This window comes from Leptodactylus fuscus, chromosome 6 (genome assembly GCF_031893055.1).
Source record: "Leptodactylus fuscus isolate aLepFus1 chromosome 6, aLepFus1.hap2, whole genome shotgun sequence".
NCBI classification, from domain to species: domain Eukaryota; kingdom Metazoa; phylum Chordata; class Amphibia; order Anura; family Leptodactylidae; genus Leptodactylus; species Leptodactylus fuscus.
Genome location: NC_134270.1, coordinates 7,374,260 through 7,394,778, shown reverse-complemented (window position 1 = coordinate 7,394,778; position 20,519 = coordinate 7,374,260). Strand labels below are relative to the sequence as shown.

General features: G+C 35.5%; 1 protein-coding gene across 1 annotated transcript in view; it reads left to right on the top strand.

Moving 5' to 3' along the window:
* NTN1 (netrin 1) overlaps positions 1–20,519 on the top strand; it is a 197,644-nt gene that overhangs the window by 29,707 nt on the left and 147,418 nt on the right. Inside the window, exon 2 of the mRNA XM_075279300.1 lies at positions 17,003–17,317. The gene's annotated coding sequence lies outside the window, so the exon portion shown is untranslated. The remainder of the gene's footprint in view (positions 1–17,002; positions 17,318–20,519) is intronic.

Here is a 20,519-nt window from a genome sequence, read left to right as displayed (position 1 = left end):
TATTAATCCCATGGTGCTGTACATTATTATATTAATCCCATGGTTCTGTACATTATTATATTAATTCCATGCTGCTGCACATTATTATATTAATCCCATGGTGCTCTGTACATTATTATATTAATCCCATGGTGCTCTGTACATTATTATATTAATCCCACGGTGCTCTGTACATTATTATATTAATCCCATGGTGCTCTGTACATTATTATATTAATCCCACGGTGCTGTACATTATTATATTAATCCCATGGTGCTCTGTACATTATTATATTAATCCCATGGTGCTGTATATTATTATATTAATCCCATGGTGCTCTGTACATTATTATAGTAATCCCATGGTGCTCTGTACATTATTATATTTATCCTATGGTGCTCTGTACATTATTTTAGTAATCCCATGGTGCTCTGTACATTATTATATTAATCCCATGGTGCTCTGTACATTATTATATTAATCCCATGGTGCTCTGTACATTATTATATTAATCCCATGGTGTTCTGTACATTATTATATTAATCCCACGGTGCTGTACAATATTATATTAATCCCATGGTGCTGTACATTATTATATTAATCCCATGGTGCTTTGTACATTATTATACTAATCCCATGGTGCTGTACAGTATTATATTAATTCCATGGTGCTGTACATTATTATATTAATCCCATGGTGCTCTGTACATTATTATATTAATCCCATGGTGCTCTGTACATTATTATATTAATCCCATGGTGTTCTGTACATTATTATATTAATCCAATGGTGCTCTGTACATTATTATATTAATCCCATGGTGCTGTAGATTATATTAATCCCATGGTGCTGTAGATTATTATATTAATCCCATGGTGCTGTACATTATTATAATAATCCCATGGTGCTGTACATTATTATATTAATTCCATGCTGCTGCACATTATTATATTAATCCCATGGTGCTCTGTACATTATTATATTAATCCCATGGTGCTCTGTACATTATTATATTAATCCCACGGTGCTCTGTACATTATTATATTAATCCCATGGTGCTCTGTACATTATTATATTAATCCCACGGTGCTGTACATTATTATATTAATCCCATGGTGCTCTGTACATTATTATATTAATCCCATGGTGCTGTATATTATTATATTAATCCCATGGTGCTCTGTACATTATTATAGTAATCCCATGGTGCTCTGTACATTATTATATTAATCCTATGGTGCTCTGTACATTATTATAGTAATCCCATGGTGCTCTGTACATTATTATATTAATCCCATGGTGCTCTGTACATTATTATATTAATCCCACGGTGCTGTACATTATTATATTAATCCCATGGTGCTGTACATTATTATATTAATCCCATGGTGCTGTACATTATTATATTAATCCCATGGTGCTCTGTACATTATTATATTAATCCCACGGTGCTGTTCATTATTATATTAATCCCATGGTGCTCTGTACATTATTATATTAATCCCATGGTGCTGTACATTATTATATGAATCCCATGGTGCTGTACATTATTATATTAATCCCATGGTGTGCTGTACATTATTATATTAATTCCATGGTGTTGTACATTATTATATTAATCCCATGGTGCTTTGTACATTATTATACTAATCCCATGGTGCTGTACAGTATTATATTAATTCCATGGTGCTGTACATTATTATGTTAATCCCATGGTGCTCTGTACATTATTATATAAATCCCATGGTGCTCTGTACATTATTATATTAATCCCATGGTGTTCTGTAGATTATTATATTAATCCCATGGTGCTGCACATTATTATATTAATCCCATGGTGCTGTACATTATTATATTAATCCCACAGTGCTGTACATTATTATATTAATCCCATGGTGCTGTATATTATTATATTAATCCCATGGTGCTGTAGATTATATTAATCCCATGGTGCTGTACATTATTATATTAATCCCATGGTGCTCTGTACATTATTATATTAATCCCATGGTGTGCTGTACATTATTATATTAATCCCATGGTGTGCTGTACATTTTTATATTAATCCCATGGTGCTCTGTACATTATTATATTATTCCCATGGTGCTCTGTACATTATTATAGTAATCCCATGGTGCTCTGTACATTATTATATTAATCCCATGGTGCTCTGTACATTATTATATTAATCTCATGGTGTTCTGTACATTATTATATTAATCCCACAATGCTGTACATTATTATATTAATCCCATGGTGCTCTGTACATTATTATATTAATCCCATGGTGCTCTGTACATTATTATATTAATCCCACGGTGCTCTGTACATTATTATATTAATCCCATGGTGCTCTGTACATTATTATATTAATCCCACGGTGCTGTACATTATTATATTAATCCCATGGTGCTCTGTACATTATTATATTAATCCCATGGTGCTGTATATTATTATATTAATCCCATGGTGCTCTGTACATTATTATAGTAATCCCATGGTGCTCTGTACATTATTATATTAATCCTATGGTGCTCTGTACATTATTATAGTAATCCCATGGTGCTCTGTACATTATTATATTAATCCCATGGTGCTCTGTACATTATTATATTAATCCCACGGTGCTGTACATTATTATATTAATCCCATGGTGCTGTACATTATTATATTAATCCCATGGTGCTGTACATTATTATATTAATCCCATGGTGCTCTGTACATTATTATATTAATCCCACGGTGCTGTTCATTATTATATTAATCCCATGGTGCTCTGTACATTATTATATTAATCCCATGGTGCTGTACATTATTATATGAATCCCATGGTGCTGTACATTATTATATTAATCCCATGGTGTGCTGTACATTATTATATTAATTCCATGGTGTTGTACATTATTATACTAATCCCATGGTGCTGTACAGTATTATATTAATTCCATGGTGCTGTACATTATTATGTTAATCCCATGGTGCTCTGTACATTATTATATAAATCCCATGGTGCTCTGTACATTATTATATTAATCCCATGGTGTTCTGTAGATTATTATATTAATCCCATGGTGCTGCACATTATTATATTAATCCCATGGTGCTGTACATTATTATATTAATCCCACAGTGCTGTACATTATTATATTAATCCCATGGTGCTGTATATTATTATATTAATCCCATGGTGCTGTAGATTATATTAATCCCATGGTGCTGTACATTATTATAGTAATCCCATGGTGCTCTGTACATTATTATATTAATCCCATGGTGCTGTACATTATTATATTAATCCCATGGTGTGCTGTACATTTTTATATTAATCCCATGGTGCTCTGTACATTATTATATTATTCCCATGGTGCTCTGTACATTATTATAGTAATCCCATGGTGCTCTGTACATTATTATATTAATCCCATGGTGCTCTGTACATTATTATATTAATCTCATGGTGTTCTGTACATTATTATATTAATCCCACAATGCTGTACATTATTATATTAATCCCATGGTGCTCTGTACATTATTATATTAATCCCATGGTGCTCTGTACATTATTATATTAATCTCATGGTGCTCTGTACATTATTATATTAATCTCATGGTGTTCTGTACATTATTATATTAATCCCACAATGCTGTACATTATTATATTAATCCCATGGTGCTCAGTACATTATTATATTAATTCCATGGTGCTGTATATTATTATATTAATCCCATGGTGCTGTACATTATTATATTAATCCCATGGTGCTCTGTACATTATTATATTAATCCCATGGTGCTCTGTACATTATTATATTAATCCTATGGTGCTCTGTACATTATTATATTAATCCCATAGTGCTCAATACATTATTATATTAATCCCATGGTGCTGTACATTATTATATGAATCCCATGGTTATGTACATTATTATGTTAATCCCATGGTGTGCTGTACATAATTATATTATTTCCATGGTGTTGTACATTATTATACTAATCCCATGGTGCTGTACAGTATTATATTAATCCCATGGTGCTGTACAGTATTATATTAATCCCATGATGCTGTACATTATTATATTAATCCCATGGTGCTCTGTACATTATTATATTAATCCCATTGTGCTCTGTACATTATTATATTAATCCCATGGTGCTGTACATTATTATATTAATCCCATGGTGCTTTGTACATTATTATACTAATCCCATGGTGCTGTACAGTATTATATTAATTCCATGGTGCTGTACATTATTATATTAATCCCATGGTTCTGTACATTATTATATTAATTCCATGCTGCTGCACATTATTATATTAATCCCATGGTGCTCTGTACATTATTATATTAATCCCATGGTGCTCTGTACATTATTATATTAATCCCACGGTGCTCTGTACATTATTATATTAATCCCATGGTGCTCTGTACATTATTATATTAATCCCACGGTGCTGTACATTATTATATTAATCCCATGGTGCTCTGTACATTATTATATTAATCCCATGGTGCTGTATATTATTATATTAATCCCATGGTGCTCTGTACATTATTATAGTAATCCCATGGTGCTCTGTACATTATTATATTAATCCTATGGTGCTCTGTACATTATTATAGTAATCCCATGGTGCTCTGTACATTATTATATTAATCCCATGGTGCTCTGTACATTATTATATTAATCCCATGGTGCTCTGTACATTATTATATTAATCCCATGGTGTTCTGTACATTATTATATTAATCCCACGGTGCTGTACATTATTATATTAATCCCATGGTGCTGTACATTATTATATTAATCCCATGGTGCTTTGTACATTATTATACTAATCCCATGGTGCTGTACAGTATTATATTAATTCCATGGTGCTGTACATTATTATATTAATCCCATGGTGCTCTGTACATTATTATATTAATCCCATGGTGCTCTGTACATTATTATATTAATCCCATGGTGTTCTGTACATTATTATATTAATCCAATGGTGCTCTGTACATTATTATATTAATCCCATGGTGCTGTAGATTATATTAATCCCATGGTGCTGTAGATTATTATATTAATCCCATGGTGCTGTAGATTATTATATTAATCCCATGGTGCTGTACATTATTATATTAATTCCATGCTGCTGCACATTATTATATTAATCCCATGGTGCTCTGTACATTATTATATTAATCCCATGGTGCTCTGTACATTATTATATTAATCCCACGGTGCTCTGTACATTATTATATTAATCCCATGGTGCTCTGTACATTATTATATTAATCCCACGGTGCTGTACATTATTATATTAATCCCATGGTGCTCTGTACATTATTATATTAATCCCATGGTGCTGTATATTATTATATTAATCCCATGGTGCTCTGTACATTATTATAGTAATCCCATGGTGCTCTGTACATTATTATATTAATCCTATGGTGCTCTGTACATTATTATAGTAATCCCATGGTGCTCTGTACATTATTATATTAATCCCATGGTGCTCTGTACATTATTATATTAATCCCATGGTGCTCTGTACATTATTATATTAATCCCATGGTGCTGTACATTATTATATTAATCCCATGGTGCTGTACATTATTATATTAATCCCATGGTGCTCTGTACATTATTATATTAATCCCACGGTGCTGTTCATTATTATATTAATCCCATGGTGCTCTGTACATTATTATATTAATCCCATGGTGCTGTACATTATTATATGAATCCCATGGTGCTGTACATTATTATATTAATCCCATGGTGTGCTGTACATTATTATATTAATTCCATGGTGTTGTACATTATTATATTAATCCCATGGTGCTTTGTACATTATTATACTAATCCCATGGTGCTGTACAGTATTATATTAATTCCATGGTGCTGTACATTATTATGTTAATCCCATGTTGCTCTGTACATTATTATATAAATCCCATGGTGCTCTGTACATTATTATATTAATCCCATGGTGTTCTGTAGATTATTATATTAATCCCATGGTGCTGCACATTATTATATTAATCCCATGGTGCTGTACATTATTATATTAATCCCACAGTGCTGTACATTATTATATTAATCCCATGGTGCTGTATATTATTATATTAATCCCATGGTGCTGTAGATTATATTAATCCCATGGTGCTGTACATTATTATATTAATCCCATGGTGCTCTGTACATTATTATATTAATCCCATGGTGCTGTACATTATTATATTAATCCCATGGTGTGCTGTACATTTTTATATTAATCCCATGGTGCTCTGTACATTATTATATTATTCCCATGGTGCTCTGTACATTATTATAGTAATCCCATGGTGCTCTGTACATTATTATATTAATCCCATGGTGCTCTGTACATTATTATATTAATCTCATGGTGTTCTGTACATTATTATATTAATCCCACAATGCTGTACATTATTATATTAATCCCATGGTGCTCTGTACATTATTATATTAATCCCATGGTGCTCTGTACATTATTATATTAATCCCATGGTGCTCTGTACATTATTATATTAATCTCATGGTGTTCTGTACATTATTATATTAATCCCACAATGCTGTACATTATTATATTAATCCCATGGTGCTCAGTACATTATTATATTAATTCCATGGTGCTGTATATTATTATATTAATCCCATGGTGCTGTACATTATTATATTAATCCCATGGTGCTCTGTACATTATTATATTAATCCCATGGTGCTCTGTACATTATTATATTAATCCCATGGTGCTCTGTACATTATTATATTAATCCCATAGTGCTCAATACATTATTATATTAATCCCATGGTGCTGTACATTATTATATGAATCCCATGGTTATGTACATTATTATGTTAATCCCATGGTGTGCTGTACATTATTATATTATTTCCATGGTGTTGTACATTATTATACTAATCCCATGGTGCTGTACAGTATTATATTAATCCCATGGTGCTGTACAGTATTATATTAATCCCATGATGCTGTACATTATTATATTAATCCCATGGTGCTCTGTACATTATTATATTAATCCCATTGTGCTCTGTACATTATTATATTAATCCTATGGTGCTGTACATTATTATATTAATCCCATGGTGCTTTGTACATTATTATACTAATCCCATGGTGCTGTACAGTATTATATTAATTCCATGGTGCTGTACATTATTATATTAATCCCATGGTGCTCTGTACATTATTATATTAATCCCATGGTGCTCTGTACATTATTATATTAATCCCATGGTGTTCTGTACATTATTATATTAATCCAATGGTGCTCTGTACATTATTATATTAATCCCATGGTGCTGTAGATTATATTAATCCCATGGTGCTGTAGATTATTATATTAATCCCATGGTGCTGTACATTATTATATTAATCCCATGGTTCTGTACATTATTATATTAATTCCATGCTGCTGCACATTATTATATTAATCCCATGGTGCTCTGTACATTATTATATTAATCCCATGGTGCTCTGTACATTATTATATTAATCCCACGGTGCTCTGTACATTATTATATTAATCCCATGGTGCTCTGTACATTATTATATTAATCCCACGGTGCTGTACATTATTATATTAATCCCATGGTGCTCTGTACATTATTATATTAATCCCATGGTGCTGTATATTATTATATTAATCCCATGGTGCTCTGTACATTATTATAGTAATCCCATGGTGCTCTGTACATTATTATATTAATCCTATGGTGCTCTGTACATTATTATAGTAATCCCATGGTGCTCTGTACATTATTATATTAATCCCATGGTGCTCTGTACATTATTATATTAATCCCATGGTGCTCTGTACATTATTATATTAATCCCATGGTGTTCTGTACATTATTATATTAATCCCACGGTGCTGTACATTATTATATTAATCCCATGGTGCTGTACATTATTATATTAATCCCATGGTGCTTTGTACATTATTATACTAATCCCATGGTGCTGTACAGTATTATATTAATTCCATGGTGCTGTACATTATTATATTAATCCCATGGTGCTCTGTACATTATTATATTAATCCCATGGTGCTCTGTACATTATTATATTAATCCCATGGTGTTCTGTACATTATTATATTAATCCAATGGTGCTCTGTACATTATTATATTAATCCCATGGTGCTGTAGATTATATTAATCCCATGGTGCTGTACATTATTATATTAATCCCACGGTGCTGTACATTATTATATTAATCCCATGGTGCTCTGTACATTATTATATTAATCCCATGGTGCTGTATATTATTATATTAATCCCATGGTGCTCTGTACATTATTATATTAATCCCATGGTGCTCTGTACATTATTATATTAATCCCATGGTGCTCTGTACATTATTATATTAATCCCATGGTGCTCTGTACATTATTATATTAATCCCATGGTGCTCTGTACATTATTATATTAATCCCATGGTGTTCTGTACATTATTATATTAATCCCACGGTGCTGTACATTATTATATTAATCCCATGGTGCTGTACATTATTATATTAATCCCATGGTGCTGTACATTATTATATTAATCCCATGGTGCTCTGTACATTATTATATTAATCCCATGGTGCTCTGTACATTATTATATTAATCCCATGGTGCTCTGTACATTATTATATTAATCCCATGGTGCTCTGTACATTATTATATTAATCCCATGGTGCTCTGTACATTATTATATTAATCCCATGGTGTTCTGTACATTATTATATTAATCCCACGGTGCTGTACATTATTATATTAATCCCATGGTGCTGTACATTATTATATTAATCCCATGGTGCTGTACATTATTATATTAATCCCATGGTGCTCTGTACATTATTATATTAATCCCACGGTGCTGTACATTATTATATTAATCCCATGGTGTGCTGTACATTATTATATTAATTCCATGGTGTTGTACATTATTATATTAATCCCATGGTGCTTTGTACATTTTTATACTAATCCCATGGTGCTGTACAGTATTATATTAATTCCATGGTGCTGTACATTATTATGTTAATCCCATGGTGCTCTGTACATTATTATATAAATCCCATGGTGCTCTGTACATTATTATATTAATCCCATGGTGTTCTGTAGATTATTATATTAATCCCATGGTGCTGCACATTATTATATTAATCCCATGGTGCTGTACATTATTATATTAATCCCACAGTGCTGTACATTATTATATTAATCCCATGGTGCTGTATATTATTATATTAATCCCATGGTGCTGTAGATTATATTAATCCCATGGTGCTGTACATTATTATATTAATCCCATGGTGCTCTGTACATTATTATATTAATCCCATGGTGCTGTACATTATTATATTAATCCCATGGTGTGCTGTACATTTTTATATTAATCCCATGGTGCTCTGTACATTATTATATTATTCCCATGGTGCTCTGTACATTATTATAGTAATCCCATGGTGCTCTGTACATTATTATATTAATCCCATGGTGCTCTGTACATTATTATATTAATCTCATGGTGTTCTGTACATTATTATATTAATCCCACAATGCTGTACATTATTATATTAATCCCATGGTGCTCTGTACATTATTATATTAATCCCATGGTGCTCTGTACATTATTATATTAATCCCATGGTGCTCTGTACATTATTATATTAATCTCATGGTGTTCTGTACATTATTATATTAATCCCACAATGCTGTACATTATTATATTAATCCCATGGTGCTCAGTACATTATTATATTAATTCCATGGTGCTGTATATTATTATATTAATCCCATGGTGCTGTACATTATTATATTAATCCCATGGTGCTCTGTACATTATTATATTAATCCCATGGTGCTCTGTACATTATTATATTAATCCCATGGTGCTCTGTACATTATTATATTAATCCCATAGTGCTCAATACATTATTATATTAATCCCATGGTGCTGTACATTATTATATGAATCCCATGGTTATGTACATTATTATGTTAATCCCATGGTGTGCTGTACATTATTATATTATTTCCATGGTGTTGTACATTATTATACTAATCCCATGGTGCTGTACAGTATTATATTAATCCCATGGTGCTGTACAGTATTATATTAATCCCATGATGCTGTACATTATTATATTAATCCCATGGTGTTCTGTACATTATTATATTAATCCCATTGTGCTCTGTACATTATTATATTAATCCCATTGTGCTCTGTACATTATTATATTAATCCCATTGTGCTCTGTACATTATTATATTAATCCCATTGTGCTCTGTACATTATTATATTAATCCCATACACAAGAAGCAGCCTGCCCCCTGGAATTGTGCTAGAATAAGTCCAGAGGCCGCAGTCACTTATACTCAGCGTTATATATATATATATATATATATATATATATATATATCACCTATAGGATACAGTCACAGACTACAAACCTACCAGATCCAAGCCATGATCCGGTAGACGTGCCGCCCCCTCTTGTGGTTAGCTTTGAGTACTGCATTAGATTACACAGTATCAGAGTCATCATCACTTTTGCTGGGGTTGTCGGCTCCTATTTAGGGCCATCACGGGCAATTTTTAACCCATTAAAAGACGGAGCTAATTTTCGTATTTGTGTATCTGTTTTTAGCTCGCCATTTATTTTTTGCTCCACAGAGTCACATGTTTCCGTATTGTGGGACATATTATACACTAGCTGGTACCCACGACTTGGTCTGCGGTGATTGTAGCAGTGGGTATATACAGGTGCGGGTAAGGTTTTCGTACTGTGTATAAGGGATGGGATATGAAATGTAACTTTGTATCTTGTTTTTGCTGTAATTCAGAGAATCCGTGAGACTTTTGTGTTGCAGTTACTTTGTATTTGAGCTGCTATATATACGGTGTTGTGAGAAACTTTACATAGTGACTTTGGGACAGAGGTATTTGAAGTTAACCCTTTCCCGTCGATGGCATTTTTTGATTTTCGTTTTTGACTCCCCTCCTTCTAAACCCCATAACTTTTTTATTTCTCCGCTCCCAGAGCCATATGAGGTCTTAATTTTTCTTGGGACAAATTTTTCTTCATGATGCCGCCATTATTTATTCTATTTAATGTACTGGGAAGCAGGGAAAAAATTCAGAATGGGGTGGATTTGAAGAAAAAATGCATTTCTGCGACTTTCTTACGGGCTTTGGTTTTACGGCGTTCACTGTGCAACCACAATGACCTGTCCCCTGTATTCTGTGTTTCGTTACGATTCCGGGGATACCAAATTTATATGGTTTTATTTACATTTTGACCCCTTAAAAAAAAATCCAAAACTGTGTTTAAAATGTTTTTTTTTTTTTGAAAAGTCGCCATATTCCGACAGCCGTAACTTTTTTATACGTCCGTGTACGGGGATGTATAGGGCGTCTTTTTTTGCGGGGTCGGGTGTACTTTGTAGTTCTACCATTTTTGGGAAATGTTATTGCTTTGATCACTTTTTATTCAAATTTTTATCAGAATCAAAACAGTGAAAAAATGGCGGTTTGGCACTTTTGACCATTTTTCCCGCTACGGCGTTTATTGAACAGGAAAAATTTTTGTGTAGCTTTGTAGAGCGGGTGATTTCGGACGCGGGGATACCTAACATGTCTGTGTTTCACAGTTTTTAACTACTTTTATATGTGTTCTAGGGAAAGGGGGGTGATTTGAATTTTTTATCCTTTTTATTTATTTATTTTTATACTTTTTTTTACTTTTTTTTGCATTTATTAGACCGCCTAGGGGTATTGACATGGGTGGGGGGTGTCGCGGATTGTCAGAGCGGTGGGGGTCGGCAAACATGGCTGCTCCGGAGCGTTAAAGAGCGCCTCCTGGAGTATCGTTAAGGTGAGGGGCAAAGTGGTAAAGTATATGTATATGAGATTGTGTGGGGTTAGGGGCGAGGCTGTAGAGGGCAATAGGAATTTTGTGGCTTGCTATGGTCCAAAGTGTGTGAGATTGCAGAGATAGTGGTGTGAGTTTGGGTTTTGTGGGGGTCCTGGCACAAACGTATGTGCGCTATTGTGACGAAAAGTAGCCTATTGTTTAATCGAGTGTAATAACTATGTTTGTGGAAAATTTCAGCCAAATCGGTGGAACGGTTTTTCCGTGATTGAGGAACAAACATCCGAACATGCAAACATCCAAACACACACAAATCCACAAACTCACAAACTTTCACATTTATAATATTAATAGGATTGTAATACCGCCATTCATGTGCAATGTTCGGGGAAGCTGCAGAACAGTTCAGGATGAGGTGGAATTGGAGAAAGCAATGCACTTGTGCTCATTTCTTAAAGGGATCCTATCGCTCAGACATGATTTTTTCTAAGCTATTCGTCTACTACCTTTCATCGTCTCCTCCGCGTTTTCGCCTACAATCCTGGTTCTTGTCGGTATGCTAATGAGCTCTCTCGCAGCACTGGGGGCGGACCCAAGTTTCTTTCTCTGCATGCAGCTGACTTTCTTCCTCTTGTCGTTTTCTTAAGACCTGCTCTCTTTTTTGCCAGATCAGGACTGGTTGTCCAAGGACCATTGTAGGGAGTGCGGGACTTCATTAGTCCTTCGTTCTGTGTCGCAGGACTCTGATCGCTTTTCCAACTTTTCCCTGGCAGCCTATAGGATGAAGCGCCATCATCTCAATTTGGCAAATTTTAGGACCTTGATTGTTCTTACCACTGACTCTTCACATATACAGTCCTATAAAAAAGTTTCTGCCCCCCCTATTAATCTTAATCCTTGTTAGCTGTAAATATTTTGGTGTTTGCCATGTCAGTCTGATCTATCTAATAACTGATGGACACAGTAATATTTCAGGATTGGAATGAGGTTTATTGTACTAACAGAGAATGTGTAATATGCATTACACCAAAATGTGACCGGTGCAAACGTCTGGGCACCTCAACAGAAAAGTGCCAGTAATATTTAGTAGCTCCTCCTTTTGCCTCTAGTCGCTTCCTGGAGCTGTTAATCAGTCCCTGGATCCTGGATGAAGGGCTTTTGGACCATTCCTCTTTACAATTCGCAATCAGTTCAGTTTGATGGTGGCCGAGCGTGGACAGCCCGCTCTCAAATGATCTGAAAACAAAGATTGTTCCACATAGTTGTTCAGGGGAAGGAGACAAAAAGTTGTCTCAGAGATTTAACCTGTCAGTTTCCACTGTGAGGAACATAGTAAGGAAATGGAAGACCACAGGGACAGTTCTTGTTAAGCCCAGAAGTGGCAGGCCAAGAAAAATATCAGAAAGGCAGAGAAGAAGAATGGTGAGAACAGTCAAGGACAATCCACAGACCACCTCCAAAGAGCTGCAGCATCATCTTGCTGCAGATGGCGTCACTGTGCATCAGTCAGCAATACAGCGCACTTTGCACAAGGAGAAGCTGTATGGGAGAGTGATGAGAAAGAAGCTGTTTCTGCAAGCACGCCACAAACAGAGTCCCTGCCATTCCTAGTTACACCACTGCAGGCCTCTGTATGGGTCACATTATCTGACTATACTATCAGTGTGCTCTATAATCCGTGTCTATATGTTGCTGGGCAGCTGCTCTATTTTTCCACTAGTGTTATATTTTCTCCTCTCTGACAGTGGAAGGCTATTTCCATAAATCTTCTCACTTCAGTGCACCAGAGGGCAGAGGTATTACATTTACGATGTACAGACTGGCCGCCATTAAAGGAGATCAAAGTAGTTTAATGCAGAGTTTTCCTGAGTGTCCTATAAGATGTTTCCGCCTCCTGCTTGTAAGACCGGACAGGGAGAAACCTATAAGAAGCAGGAGGCAGAGGAGGCCATCATGTAGTATATACTCTGAGACGTAAAGTGTATGTACGCTGAGGCATGATGGGTAATGTAGTCTGGATGTCACCATGTCAGAGGGAAAGAATCAAGATGGCAGACAACCCATAAACATCCCATCACCTGCACCAGGTATACAGATGAGCCGGGGCTGTACGGACATCGAATCCTTCCATTTACTTGTCTCTTGTTGCTTGTCTTATACTCCAGTCACAACCAAAGCTTCAATCCACGTGCATAGTAGATAGTGAGAAGAGACTGAATATCAGTTTGTTATTTATTTAGCATTAAAGGGGTTTTCTGGGGCATTTAGACTGAAGACGTCATCAATGTGGGGGTAGTAGTGGTGCCCCCTGTGTGCTGCATGTCATGTGCATGCTCAGTCTTATTCTCTTGAATGGGTCTGAGCTATAATACCAGGCAGCCCCTGCACCAATGTCTGGCCCTGTGCTTAGTACTGAAGAGGCCGCAGCGCTCCCTGCCAGGGTCCGGGAGTCAGACTCTAAGGATAGCGCATCAATGCAAAGTGTAAGGAGTCTATACCCAAGCAGTTCCGTTACCTTCCAATAGGTGGCACTGCAGCCTCGTCTAATGGGCCTTGTTATAGAGACATGTAAGGGGTATCATGAGTATGATGACCAAATCTATAGACTCTATTCATTATATATAGCAATGCTGCAGCTATCTCAGGGTCACATATGGCATGTACAACAAAGCCCCTTCCCCTGCTTGGCCCAGAGACCTCCCCCGCTACATGAGACCAGTGTGCGGCAGTATAGTAACCTCGTAAAGAAAAGTCACCTATAACATACAGGCAGCCCATACAGAGCGAGCCCAGAAGCAAGGACGTGGCCACGGGCTCCTCAGGTCGGGCCCTCCTGTGCACCCGTCAGCCACTCCCATCTGTCCATTCTAGCAGCCTTCTCTATCTGGGCCCAGACCATAAAGTGTCCTCTACATAATAATCATCTGCCTTTGTGCCCCAGTCTCCCCCACACAATCCCTCTCTGACTATATGCTGCTGCTCAACTGCTGTGTTTGCCATTAAAGAGTTAACTTTTTCCTTTCTGACAGTGACAGGCTGTGTATCATAAATCTCCTCACTGCAGTGCACCAGAGGGAATGGGGGGGAGGGGAATATGCAATGCAGAGACTGCCGGCCATCAGAGAGGATTAGACAGGAGATGAGTCTCAGGGTGTAGTGAGTGACCTGTGGCCCCCCGGACTATGGGCCCTTTGCATATGCAACCACTCTGAACCCTAAAGCTATGCTAGTGATTATGGGTCCCCTAAGACTGCTGAGTCCATGTGTGACTGCACCCCTTCATTTTACACCCCTGACTAGAGGAGCCCCAGAAGCCCTGGATAGTCTGAGCCCAGGGAACCCCTTTAGGTAGCCAATGACAATCTGCAGCGTCTAGAGCAGACTCCGGGCACCCGGGAAAAGACTTCGTCCGGACACCACAAGTTTAATTAAACATAAAAAAAACGGCGGTTTTGATGCTTTTTCAGCGCAGGGTTTGAGTTGACAGTGATATAAATGTGTGAATACACCCCAGGGCTATACTGTCCTATAGTACCCACCCAGCACATTCATAATGCACCTTATACTATTATCAGGCTCCCTCAGTTCCCCCCCCCCCCCATTATATCAGGCTTCCATAATATTGTTATATGGCTCCCCATTGGCCTCCAGTCACTTATTAATGCTCCACTGTCACCCCCCAAACACCTGATTATCCTCCCCAGCGGCCCCAGACACATAATAACACTCTCCTGCTCTTGTCTGTAGCTCAGGGCAGCAGGTCAGACATCACTAGCCGATACCTGAACAGTGGTGGAGCAGGAAGACTCAGGAGGTTATCTATCTATCTATCTCCTATCTATCTATCTATCTATCTATCTATCTATCTATCTATCTATCTATCTATCTCCTATCTATCTATCTCCTATCTATCTATCTATCTATCTCCTATCTATCTATCTATCTCCTATCTATCTATCTCCTATCTATCTATCTCCTATCTATCTATCTATCTCCTATCTATCTATCTATCTCCTATCTATCTATCTATCTCCTATCTATCTATCTATCTCCTATCTATCTATCTATCTATCTATCTATCTCCTATCTATCTATCTCCTATCTATCTATCTCCTATCTATCTATCTCCTATCTATCTATCTCCTATCTATCTATCTATCTATCTATCTATCTATCTATCTATCTCCTATCTATCTATCTATCTATCTATCTATCTATCTCCTATCTATCTATCTATCTATCTATCTATCTATCTATCTATCTCCTATCTATCTATCTTCTATCTATCTATCTATCTTCTATCTATCTATCTATCTCCTATCTATCTATCTATCTATCTATCTATCTATCTATCTCCTATCTATCTATCTATCTCCTATCTATCTATCTATCTCCTATCTATCTATCTATCTCCTATCTATCTATCTATCTATCTCCTATCTATCTATCTATCTATCTATCTATCTATCTATCTATCTCCTATCTATCTATCTATCTATCTATCTATCTATCTATCTATCTATCTCCTATCTATCTATCTATCTATCTCCTATCTATCTATCTATCTATCTCCTATCTCCTATCTATCTATCTCCTATCTATCTATCTCCTATCTATCTATCTATCTATCTATCTATCTATCTATCTCCTATCTATCTATCTATCTATCTATCTATCTATCTCCTATCTATCTATCTATCTATCTATCTCCTATCTATCTATCTATCTATCTATCTATCTATCTATCTATCTCCTATCTATCTATCTCCTATCTATCTATCTATCTATCTATCTATCTATCTATCTATCTATCTCCTATCTATCTATCTATCTATCTATCTATCTATCTATCTCCTATCTATCTATCTATCTCCTATCTATCTATCTATCTATCTATCTATCTATCTATCTAGCTTACATTACACCGCTATTACTTATTATTTCTTCTATTTGCGGTACTTTCCTTATGACTATTTCTTTCCTTCCGTCCTTTGTATTTTGGTGACGTTTCTTTCTCCAGCCGTTACAATGGAGTAAATAAACCCGTCTTATTATGTAGATTTCGCCGACTGTAAAAGTCTTGTGTTTTTTCTCTTTTTGTCCCTGTGCACACAGGAGCAGCTGATCTTTCTCTCTGTCTGTGGATTCGGCCTCTTTGGGAACCAGAGAACCATGAAATCCCCAACCACCCCTCTGTATCGGAGGCAGAGTGCCACTTCAGGCTTCAGCCCCCCCCCCATTCTCCACACCCCTCCTAAAGCTTGGATACCCCTTACAAGCCCTCAGGAATGTCACACCCAGACCCGCAGCAGGTGGAGGAGACAAGGGGACAACGTTCCGCGCTACACGTGGCTGCTTATTTTGGAAGGAACGTCTTGAAGTCACATCACTGTGAGGAGAGACCCCATAAATCTCCAAATCCTGGAGAAGGTAAGATAGTGACGGCATTTTCACCTCGGACGTCCCCTCCAATCCCGATACAACCTGATCATTCCCTTTGTGTGTCCTCAGACTGTGCCATATTATAACGGAATATATTGTGACGTGACGTCAACCTAAAAATGACAAAAATAAACCCAAATCGCACGTAGTAGAGGAACGGGGGAGAGTTAGTCAGCTTTTGCTTTTGCTGTTTTTTTTTTTTTTGCACCGCCCTGAATTGGTCCCTGGTAATTATTTTGGCATTTCAGAATACCAAGTGGTTGGAATAAAGCTCGGCATTCATCCCCCACCGGCTAATCTTCAAGAAAAAGCCACAGAGAGACTCACAAAATGCTATTTGCCGACAATTGAATAGAGCTGTCACTCTGCGAACGCAACGGCCCCGATGGGTGCGGAGCGCTCCCATAGCAGGATCTCCACAAAACCCCACATTTATTCTGGCTGGGAGGAGACAAGACATAGCGAAGGGGAAAACATGCAAATAACATCGTATGGCGGCGTCATGGGGGCGCCGAATATCGGGGAGACGGATTACGTCCTGGCCAGGGAATCGCTTGTTTAATGGGATTTGTTATAGTCGCAGGAATCGCACGAAATCTGCAGATATTTATTACTAGTTAGGAGAGATAAAGAACGTACTAGGAATATCACTAACAGGAGAGAAAAGTATAGAAATATCCATCTCATTTCCAAAATTTACACATTCTAATATTTTGTTGCAATAGAAAACTAAGGACAAGGAAGGGAATAAGATTTGGGGCGTAAATGACATAACTGACACCCCTGCTCTTAGATAGATAGATAGATAGATAGATAGATAGATAGATAGATAGATAGATAGGAGATAGATAGATAGATAGATAGATAGATAGATAGATAGATAGATAGATAGGAGATAGATAGATAGATAGATAGATAGATAGATAGATAGGAGATAGATAGATAGATAGATAGATAGAAGATAGATAGATAGATAGGAGATAGATAGATAGATAGATAGATAGATAGATAGATAGATAGATAGATAGGAGATAGATAGGAGATAGATAGATAGATAGATAGATAGATAGATAGATAGGAGATAGATAGATAGATAGATAGATAGATAGATAGATAGATAGATAGATAGGAGATAGATAGATAGATAGATAGATAGGAGATAGATAGATAGATAGATAGATAGATAGATAGATAGATAGGAGATAGATAGATAGATAGATAGATAGGAGATAGATAGATAGATAGATAGATAGATAGATAGATAGATAGGAGATAGATAGATAGATAGGAGATAGATAGATAGATAGATAGATAGATAGATAGATAGATAGGAGATAGATAGGAGATAGATAGATAGATAGATAGATAGATAGATAGATAGGAGATAGATAGATAGATAGATAGATAGATAGATAGATAGGAGATAGATAGATAGATAGGAGATAGATAGATAGATAGATAGATAGATAGGAGATAGATAGATAGATAGATAGATAGATAGATAGATAGATAGATAGATAGGAGATAGATAGATAGATAGATAGATAGATAGATAGATAGGAGATAGATAGATAGGAGATAGATAGATAGATAGATAGATAGATAGATAGATAGAAGATAGATAGATAGATAGATAGATAGATAGATAGATAGGAGATAGATAGATAGATAGATAGATAGGAGATAGATAGATAGATAGATAGATAGATAGATAGATAGGAGATAGATAGATAGATAGATAGATAGAAGATAGATAGATAGATAGGAGATAGATAGATAGATAGATAGATAGATAGATAGATAGGAGATAGATAGGAGATAGATAGATAGATAGATAGATAGATAGATAGATAGATAGATAGGAGATAGATAGATAGATAGATAGGAGATAGATAGATAGATAGATAGATAGATAGATAGATAGGAGATAGATAGATAGATAGATAGATAGATAGATAGATAGATAGATAGGAGATAGATAGATAGATAGATAGATAGGAGATAGATAGATAGGAGATAGATAGATAGATAGATAGATAGATAGATAGATAGATAGGAGATAGATAGGAGATAGATAGATAGATAGATAGATAGGAGATAGATAGATAGATAGATAGATAGATAGATAGATAGATAGGAGATAGATAGATAGATAGATAGATAGATAGATAGATAGGAGATAGATAGATAGATAGATAGATAGATAGATAGGAGATAGATAGATAGATAGGAGATAGATAGATAGATAGATAGATAGATAGATAGATAGGAGATAGATAGATAGATAGATAGATAGGAGATAGATAGATAGGAGATAGATAGATAGATAGATAGATAGATAGATAGATAGGAGATAGATAGATAGATAGGAGATAGATAGATAGATAGATAGATAGGAGATAGATAGATAGATAGATAGATAGATAGATAGATAGATAGGAGATAGATAGATAGATAGATAGATAGATAGGAGATAGATAGATAGATAGATAGATAGATAGGAGATAGATAGATAGATAGATAGATAGATAGGAGATAGATAGATAGATAGGAGATAGATAGATAGATAGATAGATAGATAGATAGATAGGAGATAGATAGATAGATAGATAGATAGATAGATAGATAGATAGGAGATAGATAGATAGATAGATAGATAGATAGGAGATAGATAGATAGATAGGAGATAGATAGATAGATAGATAGGAGATAGATAGATAGATAGATAGATAGATAGATAGGAGATAGATAGATAGATAGATAGGAGATAGATAGATAGATAGATAGATAGATAGATAGATAGATAGATAGGAGATAGATAGATAGATAGATAGATAGATAGATAGATAGATAGATAGGAGATAGATAGATAGGAGATAGATAGATAGATAGATAGATAGATAGATAGGAGATAGATAGATAGATAGATAGATAGGAGATAGATAGATAGATAGGAGATAGATAGATAGATAGATAGATAGATAGATAGATAGATAGATAGATAGGAGATAGATAGATAGATAGGAGATAGATAGATAGATAGATAGGAGATAGATAGATAGATAGATAGATAGATAGATAGATAGATAGGAGATAGATAGATAGATAGATAGATAGATAGATAGATAGATAGATAGATAGGAGATAGATAGATAGATAAATAGATAGATAGATAGATAGAAGATCGCTG